The sequence below is a fragment of the Myotis brandtii genome, unplaced genomic scaffold (genome assembly GCF_000412655.1).
Source record: "Myotis brandtii unplaced genomic scaffold, ASM41265v1 scaffold83, whole genome shotgun sequence".
Lineage (NCBI taxonomy): Eukaryota > Metazoa > Chordata > Mammalia > Chiroptera > Vespertilionidae > Myotis > Myotis brandtii.
Window position 1 is genome coordinate 3060563 of NW_005371371.1, and position 11462 is coordinate 3072024.

Sequence of the window (11462 nt, forward strand, 5' to 3'; positions counted from 1 at the left end):
AGAAGCAGAGTAAATCCTGCTTAACTCTTCTTGACCATCCATGCCTCATAGGCTTCCTCTCCTCCAGGATTGATGTACCCAGATATATTATGTCAAGATACTTACATCTTTATGGAGCTATGGGAAGAGCATTTTCCCAGAATCCAGTTATTAATTAGACCTCTCTCAGCCCCAGTTTCACTATCTGTACACATCAAGAATGATAACATTTACCTGCATAGAATTATGATGACATAAAGGTAATTTTACTATATAGGTTGTTTAAATTCATATTTTAAAATGCATTTGCTTATAAATTAAGCCCTATTTATTGAGTGTCTACTATGGGCTGGGAATGATAGCCAAGGTTGAACAGAACAGACTTCGTTTTCTCTCTCATGAAATTTAAAGTGAAACAGAAGAGGCACAGACCATATGTTTGAATAGATACAAAACCAAGTATGTTGTGAATGGGATGCACTGAGGAAGATTTACAGAAGTGTCCAATCTGATTTTCAGTATCAGGCTAGTCCTTTTTGAGAAAGTTACCTCTAAACTGAGATCAAAGGGTGGTTTGGATTAATCTAAGCAAAGAGAGGGAAAAGACATATTTCAGAGATATGGGAACAGCATGCATAGAAGCAAAGAGATAAGGGGCTGTGGGCATAGCACATATCCCCAAGGATCACATAGAGAATATGGGTTTTATTTTAAAAGCAAAGGGAAGTCACTTAATGATCTCATTGTAGCATAACTTGTCTCTCCTATCGGATTGTAAACTCCACGAGGCTAGAAACCAAAATGAACATGTTGTTACCTCTCTTACAGCACCAGATACCATGATTTGTTAATTAAATATTTGCTTGCTGGAATGTCCTAAGTTAAAGAGTGAGCAGAAGTACTTCATGAGTACTTTTTCACTATTTTTCCCAAGCTTGAATGGCCTTTGAACTGCATGAAGAATAGAATGTTAACTGTGTTCCACCAAACTAGGTATGTTTTAAAATTAGAGGCAAAGACTTCACCCAATATATGTTCTCTTCATTCATGTGTTTATTTGCGTAATGACGAATAACTTCACATATTACATTTCCTTCCTTTTGAAGTGCTTCTGATTTGTTATTTCTTATTCCCTTTGGCTTTTTCAGGATATTACAATGATGCTGGTGAATGTTTCATGTAGCTCTTGGCTGCCGTTTCACATAAGGAAAAACAAATAGAAAGACCTCAGGGTAATTGTCTCTATGTCTTGGACAGGGATCAGTAGCCACTCCACAAACCTGTGCTCCTAGTCTAGCAGACACTGGACCCAGCACTGGAGGCTTCATTTCATTGCTTAGAATGTGAATGAACAGTAGAGGTGTCCTCTCCATAATGGTCCTGTTACCCTTTGATCCTTACTTCTGTTCCTTTTTATTTCTGGCTTTTGCACCAGAGAATGAATGATCACTGGACATCTCCTTCCACAGAAAGTCCCACGACAACTTTTAAAAGCTTAAATTCTCATTGTGCTTTATATGTGGTTTCTCAAGATGTTTTTTTTATTTGTTTTTGATGAGCACATCTTTTTGTAAATTCATTATTATAACAATTAGACATAAAAATGAATTTGATACAAAATTCATTCAATTTTCTCAGTTGGGTATGTTTTTCTCTATGTTGAATAAAATTGCTGAGGGGTTTGTTTTATTTTCATTTAGCTATCACCCCCTTGTGAAAAATGCCTTATTATAAGAATATTTTTAGTGTTATCATTTGGGGATGTGAAGTACTTTTGGGGGGCAGTAGAGTGGTACAGAGTAAACTGAACTCTTTATGTTACTAGAAATTCTGTGGAAACCTGGAGCCTTTGTGTTGGAGAAAGCATAGTGGATGATACCCTCTGATGAATATTCACTTGATGACAACAAGGACATAGCAGTGAACAAAACCGAACCACTTCCTAATGCAGGTCCCCATCTGCACATGCATGCTGAGACTGATGTGAAGGAATTAAGACCACTTGGGCTGTTCACACTTGTCAGGTTCTGCAGCTTGCAGTGACTGATAGCAGGAGGGACTATGGGTTTCCTTCCCAGTGATGTTACCACCAGTGATAAGCAGCATGAAAGCAACTCACAGGCCAAATTCCACTGTGTCCAAACTTTTATTATCAAGTAGACACAGAAGTAGTGATACAACCTTTTCTGAACATTTAGTGAAGTCCTCACTCTGTTTTATTTTTCCAGGCAGTCCAGTGAGCATTCTTCATGAAAGGAAAAATACAAAAACATTCTGATGACAGGATCAGCGAATCTAGGGATCTTCAAACATTTATGTTCCCATGGCCCCTAAAGATATTTGGAAAAGCTATGTATGTACTTCCTCACATGTTTAAGTTGAAAATGGTAATTGTATTACAAGTTTAACAATTGGATGGATGAACTATCCACTATAATGTGTACCGTGGTATATTTGTACTAAGCATAGTTTTGTTAAATCCTTAGAGTTGAAGATTTTTCCCATTGCATTCATATAAATGACTATCAGATAATCTAATAGAATGAGCCAATCCTCACAGACTCGCTTTCTGACAGAAAAGAAATTTGACTTGTTTTTTTACTTCAACTAGCCATGCCTCTATGATTTTCATGTTGATTCTGAGTTCTATCCTAAAGTGGGTTGGTAGGTAGATACATAGGCACTGGACTTTGTTATAAATGTGTTTGTCATCTGTATGCAATAAGGTGCTTCTCCTTAGTATATCTTTCCTAACCTTTCTTTGCTTGTTGTCAAAGGACTCAGATTGTCATGCTGTTACTTTGTTCAGTGCTCAGAGTCTCACCTCAGACTCCAGTCTAGTCAAGATAGGTGTGTATGACTCTCTTTCGTAAAATGGGTGATGAGCCTGCCTGGTATGACTCAGTGGTTGAGTATCAACCCATGAACCAAGAGTGTCATGGTTTGATTCCTGGTCAGAACACATGCCCTGGTTGCAAGCTTGATCCCCAGTAAGGGGTGCACAAGAGGCAGCTGATCAATGATTTTCTGTCATCATTGATGTTTCTATCTGTCTCACCTTCTCACTTCCTCTCTCTGAAACCAATAAAAATATATCAAAATTAAAAAAAATTAAGTGGGAGATGGGATGGGCAAATGTGAATAGAGGATATGAAGTGAGGGTGTCATTTCAGGCTAAAGGAAAAAGAATCTATGCAAAATAAGGATCTGAAAAAATAATTCCATTATTATCATGTCTCCTAAAATATTACCTAAACATATTGTACAACCAGGATACATGTCCCAGTTATAAGACTGCCCACCAATGATAGATCTATTCAGATAATAATAAGGCACCTTCATAAATGATATAATATGGTCAATGCACTGGAGAGGAGAGAAAGCCTAGAAAAATAATAAACTATGAGTCTGATGTTATTTTGATATGTAACTTTTGACATTGGAATGCAGATGTTCTTAAGTATTTGGACATTAAGGTTGGCCTTTAGCTCCACCTGAAAATACCTTCTTCTTGCCTCCATGGATGAACCACCCATCTGCTCCTCTCTGAGACAATCCTTTCCCATGTGTATTGATTCCCATTCTCTCCCTTTTACTGAGAAACATCTCTCCAGCAGTTTTCTACATCTTCAATATCAATTTCTCCTTCTGCTCCCCATGAATCCCACCACTGTGTAAAGATGTTATTATATTTCCCACCTTAAAAAAACCCCACATAAACTAACCCTCTCCTGACTCTATTTCCCCTTCAGCTGCCACCCCAGTTATTTGAATTATTTGCTTCTCTTTGTAGCAAAATTCTTCAGAAGAGTTGCCTCTACTCTCTGAGTCCAAATTATCTTTTCCCATCTTCTCTCAAACACACACAAATCATTCTTTCATGTCCACTTTCACAAAAACTGCTCTTGTCTAGGCCCCCAAAGACCTCCCCAATTCTCAGTGCTCAGGTCATGTGACCCATCAATAGTATTTGGCATATTTGGTTCTTCCCTCTGCTTTGATGTTTCCAGGATACCACACCTTCTCATCTCTCTTTCCACATCACCAGATTTCTCTTTTCAGTCTCCTGGGGTGGCCATGTCTCTTCTCCTAGACTTCTTAGAGTTTGAGTGTCCAAGGAAAGCTCTGGCTCTTGGCAGATCTGCATAGGCCCAGCCAGTAGTGTGTGGGTTCTTGACTTTGTTCAAGAAACATTTCACAATGTGAGTCCAGGTGACTATGAAGGAGCATATGTTAAAGCTGGGGACTCTAAAACAAGAAGAACTTAGCATAAAAGAAGCATCAGGAGAGCCTAAGCTGGGCTGCCTTAGCTCTCTGGGAAGTCAGAGAAAAGGGCCCTTAGGGCCAGGATCAGAGGATTAGGCTGGGATGAGCTGCTGCTGCCCATTGCTCCCCTGGTTGCAAGTCTCATGGAGTCCCTGAGAGTTTAGGAAATGCATGCCTGTGAGGGAAGAAGTAGGGGGAAAAGAGGGGAAAGAAAATGTTGGGAGATGATCCCCAGAGAGTAACATGTACTGGGTCTCTTGTCTTGAGGCTTTATCTCTCTCTTGCAGGCAGGAATCTTAAGGGAGTGCTGGGGCTGACCAGCAGACCCAGAGCGACAGATGAATGGATTACTTTGACACATTTCTGTGAAAAAGAGGGCTAAGGGATTGCTTGGTTATAGGAACCAAACAGCCCCATTCCTCTGCCTCCTTAAGTTGTTTTTGTAATAACAGCTTGAACTAAAATTAATTATTGAATACCATCAGCAGGATAAGCATTATTGAGAAGACACATGCGTCTGTAATGTCCTTTAAGCAAGGATGTTTTGAAGGCTAAATTTAAAGATTCTAGTAAAACACCTGGGGGCTCAGACTTGTTTGGAAAAGTCAAGGCAGGGTCTGCTGCCTTCGGCAAGGTCTCCCTAGAGGCCCCCGACCTTTCAGAGAATCCTCCTTACAGACTTTCCAACCAAGTCCCATGCTTCCCCACAGGGGAGGTCTCAGGAGAGGGTTTCAGCAGAATATTCTTTAGTTTTCTAGGTATGCCCCTTCGGGGTCATGGTCTCATTGACTGGTCAGTGTCAGAGCAGGGGGTTATTAGTCATTGCAGCTGGTCCTGGTGTCACCCACCTGGTTTTTCCACTTTTCTAGGCCTGGAACTGAAATACAACTGAGGCCTAGATGTTATCTCTAAGAAGGTGACCCTCTGTACTGCTGTAAATTTCTCTGCCAGTTTGTTCAGCTGTCTATCTCAGTTTCCCTATTCTACTTGTCCTGGTTTACTGGCCTGTCTCAGCTTCTTCCCTGTTCTGCAAACACACCAGCAGAGCACTTTACCTGGGTGTTCCTCCAGGTAAAGAGCTCTATAAACACGTGCTTGTTATGATGATTCAGCCCCTGTTTCAGAGGCTGTGCACTGCCTGGCTCCACTGCCTAGAGTACTCTTCCCAGGTATCTTTCAATTCTTGGCTGAAGTCTTACTTTCCCAATGAGACCTATCCAGCTAATCCTGTTAAAAATGATGCCTCGCTGTCATTACTTCTAGTTCCTTTTATTCTGCTCTATAATCATTACCAGTCCAAGCTCTGCATGCACAGTGCTTCGAAAGGCCCAAACTCAAAATGTTAGAATTTGGAGTAAGGAAAGGTTTATTGATTGAGAAGGTGCCAACTGAGAAAATGGGGAATCCTAATCCTCAAATCCTTTGTAAGTAAATACAGAGATCAGACTTCTTTTATGTTAAGGTAAGGGAAAATGGGAGGGGATGTTTTCATAAAAACTCAAGCCCTAAGCAGAATTCCTCTCATAATTAGCATGTCTAAAGTGGGAGCTATTCTCCTGGAGGCCATGGGAACAACACAGGCTTAAACAAGATGGGGTCAAAGACCAAGCATTTCACTCTATTACTTATTTTTTCTCTTGTATTACTTTATAAAAATGATCTACCATCTGTTATGTTCAGTATTTATTGTTTGCCTTCCTTTGGATAAAATGTCAACTCTATGAGGGCAGGGAGCTCCATCTATTTTGTTCAGTAGTATTCATCTCAAGAACCTAGAATAGTGCCTGACACACAGTAGATGAAATAAACCAATCATTAGCATTTGAATGAACACTGAAGGTAGGGAATAAAAGAAGAAAAGGTAAATGCTTAAACTGGAAACAGAGGACTTCTGCATACATTAAATGGAGATAGAGGTAACAGTGATAGACAATCGAGAAAAACCATTCTCCAGTGGTGGAGGATAAAAAAGGTCTTGGAAGGAGTCTCTGGGGTTCAGCAATATCAAGTTTAGGAGAGAAACTGAGGAACTGAGACTTGACTAGTAGCCCTTAGGTGGGAAGAAGGCACTGTCACTTTTAGAGAATTAGTGAGGAGCCAAATTGGAGACAGGTAGGCTCTCTAAAGACTGTCACTGGAAACCAAAACATTTGGAAATCAATACAACTCGGTTATCAGTTTCCAGAAGGAGTGAGTTTGTCCTTCTCTACCTCATTTTCTCAGTTTGAAAAATGGGAATCATCTTGGTTTCTTACAGTTTCCAGAGGACATCAGGTTTAAAAGATATTGACAGAGACCTCTGGGTGTTCCTCCAGGTAAAGAGCTCTATAAACACGGGCTTGTTATGATGATTCAGCAAGTCTATGGGAAGCACAGCTGGCCATACCTGCATTGCAGGCCTGGTTTCGGTTTGACCTATCAAAAAGCGTGACTGTCAGCAAAACAGTCTCCATTGCCTGCATTTGCTTATTTGCATCTTATAATATTCACTACCCCCTTTTACAATGAAGCTGCCTAGTGATTAACAAGGTTAATATGAAAAAATGACTGATGTGGGGAATGCCTGGCTTTCATTCAGAATGTTCTTAAGCTTTAATTCAAGAAGAATCTTGAGGGTGAAACTAAAAATATTTTTCTTCCTAAAAGGAAAAAGAGGGCAGATTTTTTCCTCGCTTCTAAGTATTGATGCCTCAGGAATATTTTATGTTATGTAAAATGCTACCCTATTGAGAAGAATTGTGTATTTAAAAATACTGAAATACTGTAACTTTTCCATTTTTTTAAAAGTTTTGTTACCATCTGATTGTCAATACTGAATTTCTATTGTTTACCCTCCAATTGAAGATGAAAATGCCAGGAGAAAATTCTCTTTAGCAGAATTTTCTAAGGTTTATATATTATGAGAGAGACATGGAAATTTTCCTCAGCATTTGTCTCTTGTATTACCTCAACAATTTGTTACCAAAAACCTTCTATGTGCAAGTTGTTTTTTCAATGCCCTGGGCACTTAAGGAAGTGCAAGTCATTGTTTCTGCCTTAGGGGATTTTAATGTGACTACTGAAATGACATAGAGGAGAATTAGGGAATAGAGAGAGCATAGGTTACTAGACAAATCAAAGAAGGCTTGGGGGATGGAAATAGTCATTAAATACATACTTGAAAAGCATCAACTCAAACCTGTCTCTTCAAATATGAAGAAACTGAAGCAGAGAGAAGCTAAGGGGTTTACCCAAAATGATGGTAGAGTAAATACTCAACATAGCTCAGTAGAACAATTTTTATTAGGTTGTTGTTGTTTTTTTAAATTATACTGGAAACTATAGATTGAGAAGAATATTGAAAGGGTCAGAAAAAGACTGGGAAAGGTAATAATCAACAAACAGTTTAAGGTACAAAAGACCAAATAGACAGCTTAGGCACCATTTTCCTCTCTGGTCAGAGGGGCTGGAGGAAGGTCTAAGAGAACAGAGAGTTTAGATCTGATATGTAGCCATCAATGGCATTGCTTCATCTTTCAGCAAAGAGAGAGGAGGACAGAGCCGACTCATCCTTCTTCATTCTTTCTGCCAGTTATCTCCTTGCCCTTTGAATGTTCCCGTCACACCATTATTATTATTCATATCCTGTCCTTGTTCATTTCACTGCTGTCACCTGAGTCTGAGTTCTCTTTCAGCTCCTATCTAGCCCCTGGTTCTTTCTCTAGCTGAATGTAGCCAAACCTCTTTGCACAAGTGCTAGCCAATGTTGATATGTTAGTTGGTTATATCTTGCTTTCTCTGGGGACTTTTTTTCATCACAGACTTTCCATCACCAGATGTCTGACTATTCCTTCTTTTTGATATTCAGAGTTTTCACCTTGATCAAATTACTATTACCAAACACAGTTCTAATGAACTCTCCAGCTCAAAATCAAACAAACAAATAAACAAACAAACAAACACACTCAAAAGAGTTATAACATCAGTGATAAATTTCAGCCTCCTTTGCTAGCCTTCAAAAGCCCTTGCAACTTAGTCTCAAATTCCTTTACCACCTTATCTAATTGATTATTTGATTTTTACTCAGTGCAGGGTGAATAAATGACTCTTTGCTGATTATCTTAGGCTACCTCCTATTTGTATTTTTTCTCCTTCCATTTTACCTTTTTTTCCCCTTATCTATTTCTGTCAAAATGCTATCACAACATGTGCCAACCTCCTCTTTAGAATCTCTCTGAATCCCTAACCTTCTTCGGAACCATTATCGATACTTGAACCTAGATTGCTTTTAAGTCGCTCCCCACAATCTTCCTGTTTTGGAATAATTTCTATCCCTGTATATGAATCAGGCCAAAGTCTGAATACTTATATACAGACTATAGGCCAAAACTTGGCAAGGTTTTGAAAGTCTGACTAATGAAATAAATGAAAAAAATTTGCCAGTTGTGTGTTCCCAGCATAGTTCCCTATACATAATGAGATTCCTGCTGGAATATGATCATATAAGAGGAATTCAGAAGTCATTCTATCCTGTTGTATTGCCATGTATTTAGGTATATATTTATTGAGGAGTAGATATCAGTAATATTTAAAATGGGTAGTAATTTTTTTCTGGATACTTATCTATAAAATGGAAGCTTTTATTTTTTAATGTATTTCAAGATAGAAACAACAGCCTTTTAACTGATTTAAAAAAACTTAAAAAAACAACAAAAATTATGTCAAGTGTTTAAATTACATTATGAGAAAAAGCATTAAAAGAACCCATGGTGACTCAAGTTAGCATCCCAACTTTTAGGTCCACCATTTAAAAGCAGATTTCAACAATTGGCTTTGCTCTTATCACTAGCAAATAACACTAGTCAAAAAAAATGCCAAAAGGAAGCCAATGTTCAGTCACTGGAAATCACCTTTTTCCATGAAGAACTAAAACAAAAGCTTACGGGTGAATTTATTCCTCATTTTAGGAACTAGAAATCCAGCTTAAATATAGCCAGTAGTTTCAAGCTCTAGTGAGCCAGAGTTATTCCATTAATTATGGATGACATTATGTTTTAAACAAATACAAATTGTTTTGCCCTCACCTTCAGAACCTCCTGAAGCAAATGTTTGATTTCCAGTGAGAATTACTTTGCACAGCTCAGGTCTGAATTATTAGCAAAGCTGCAGCAATATTATGCCATCAAAAATATAATCTTGTTTTGTTGTTACCTAACTTCTATTTTACTGTATTCTCTTATTTAGACCTTGTCTCTCCAGTAACTGAAGATGACTCAATAGGTAGGATGGTGAGGGAAAACTTCATCTCTAAGCTAAAGATTATATATATTCTGACATTTTTCCCTATTCTGGACTCATGGAAGACAGCACCGATGGGTGCAAGCTTTTCCACTCAGCCCAAATGCAACTTAATAATTTGTTATTAAGTTACTGTTATGACTTGTCATAAGTTATGCTGATTATGCTGAAAGAAAAAGAAAGAATTTGTTAAGACACCTTACTCCAGTTGACCACTAGCAATTGATGGAAGAGGCTGAACTGGAATCTTAGTTCTAGCTTATCAAAGTCAATAATTCTTTCTTCTGGGTTACTATGGACTTGAACGGGTTGATCTGGTCTACTCTATTCTATTTTCCTATGAAGGTTAAAGTGTTTTGAAACCTTTTTTAGGCCTTCCTTGCTGGACTGGTGTGTGGTGTGTAGATGGTGAGACGCTGTACGAAGACTACAGCTTCTACAACCCAGTGTCTGTTTTCCCATGTGCTAATGGATCATCTCTAGACTAAGAACATGATTTCATGGAAAGGGATACTGGACCTGGAATCAGAAGTCCTAGATTCAAATCCAATGTTTTAAATCTATTGAGAGCTTACTATGTTTAGACATGGAACTTTAGATTTTTACATTCATTGTCTTACTTAACTTTACAACATTCCTATAGAAGATTCAAGGATTAGCTATATTTACTGTTATGGAAATGGAAGACAAGAGGGTAGCCAGAATGTCACATGGAGACAATGTAGAAACTATGATATGAACCCAGGTCTAGCCATCTTTGGAGATAATGCTCTCAATAAAGATACTAAACTGTCCCTGCCAACTTTGCGACCTTGGACAAATTAAGAAATATTTCAGTCTTATGATCATCCCATTTTAGTTTTAATTTTCTAATCTGAAAAATGATTGTGATAATAACTTCAGAGCATCATCATGTTGGCCAAAAGAGATATGAAAGACCTTTATGAGCATTGATGGCCTATAAGAACATTATTTATCCTATATAATAAAGGCTAATATGCAAATTGTCCCCGCGGGAGTTCGACTGACCTAGAATTCAACTGCTTGCTATGATGTGCTCTGACCACCAGGGGGTAGCATGGAACGAAGGGAGGCCCCAGGTGGCAGCCAGCATCTGGGGGAAAGAAGGCTTCGGCTGGCAGTTGGAAGGCCCTGATTGGCCCTGATCGCCAGCCAGGCCTAGGGACCCTACCCATGCATGAATTTCATGCACAGGGCCTCTAGTTATATTTATAAAGGAGGGAGGAGAACACAGTTTGAAAGTGGGGAATTGGTTAGAAATAACAAAGTGATGCCTCTTCTGAGAGCATCCCTACTTCTAACATATAAGTAGCCACAAGAGCTGAAGTTTTCTCTTCACCCATGAGCTTATGCACATGGGACCATCTGACAGAGCAGCAGTAACAGTAGCTCAACTTTCAACAAAGATAAAATTCATACCCATTAGAAAAGAGAACTTTATGTCACATACAGATGAATACATAAACCAGAAGGGAGGAAGGGAGGAAAGACATAGAAAGTCTTTGGTTTCATTAAGTAATAGATTCCAATAAAAATGGTAATAGATGATGTGAGTCTCAAGAAAATTTTATCAGTTCCTTATTTATTACAATGATGGGGAGAAATTTATTTACTAAGAATTTAGGCTTCAGAAATCCATTTCTTTTTAAAATAAAGATTAAAAAATACTTATAACACAGAAATGATAAAATTAATACTAATATTATCAGGGCATACAGAAGAAAAAGTAGCAGGTAAGATTAGGACACAAAAATTACCCCTGCCAACTTTGGTGGGAAGTGGGCAGCACATTTTGCTCTGAGCCTCCTACTAGCCAAATCAAAGATGAATACATGATTCATAGTGTGATAAAGTTAAACAGACAGCAAATAAACAGCTAGTTAGGTGGAACACATCTTCTTCTGATATATATGCAGAAT

At 38.5% G+C, this 11462-nt stretch overlaps 1 long non-coding RNA gene across 1 annotated transcript; it reads left to right on the forward strand.

The window, feature by feature from the left end:
- Positions 1 to 397: 397 nt before the first annotated feature.
- Positions 398 to 2326, forward strand: LOC102244012. The gene is made up of 3 exons (XR_314614.2): positions 398 to 972; positions 1128 to 1211; positions 2208 to 2326. It is a non-coding gene; the product is annotated as an uncharacterized LOC102244012 (long non-coding RNA).
- The last annotated feature ends 9136 nt before the right edge of the window (positions 2327 to 11462 follow it).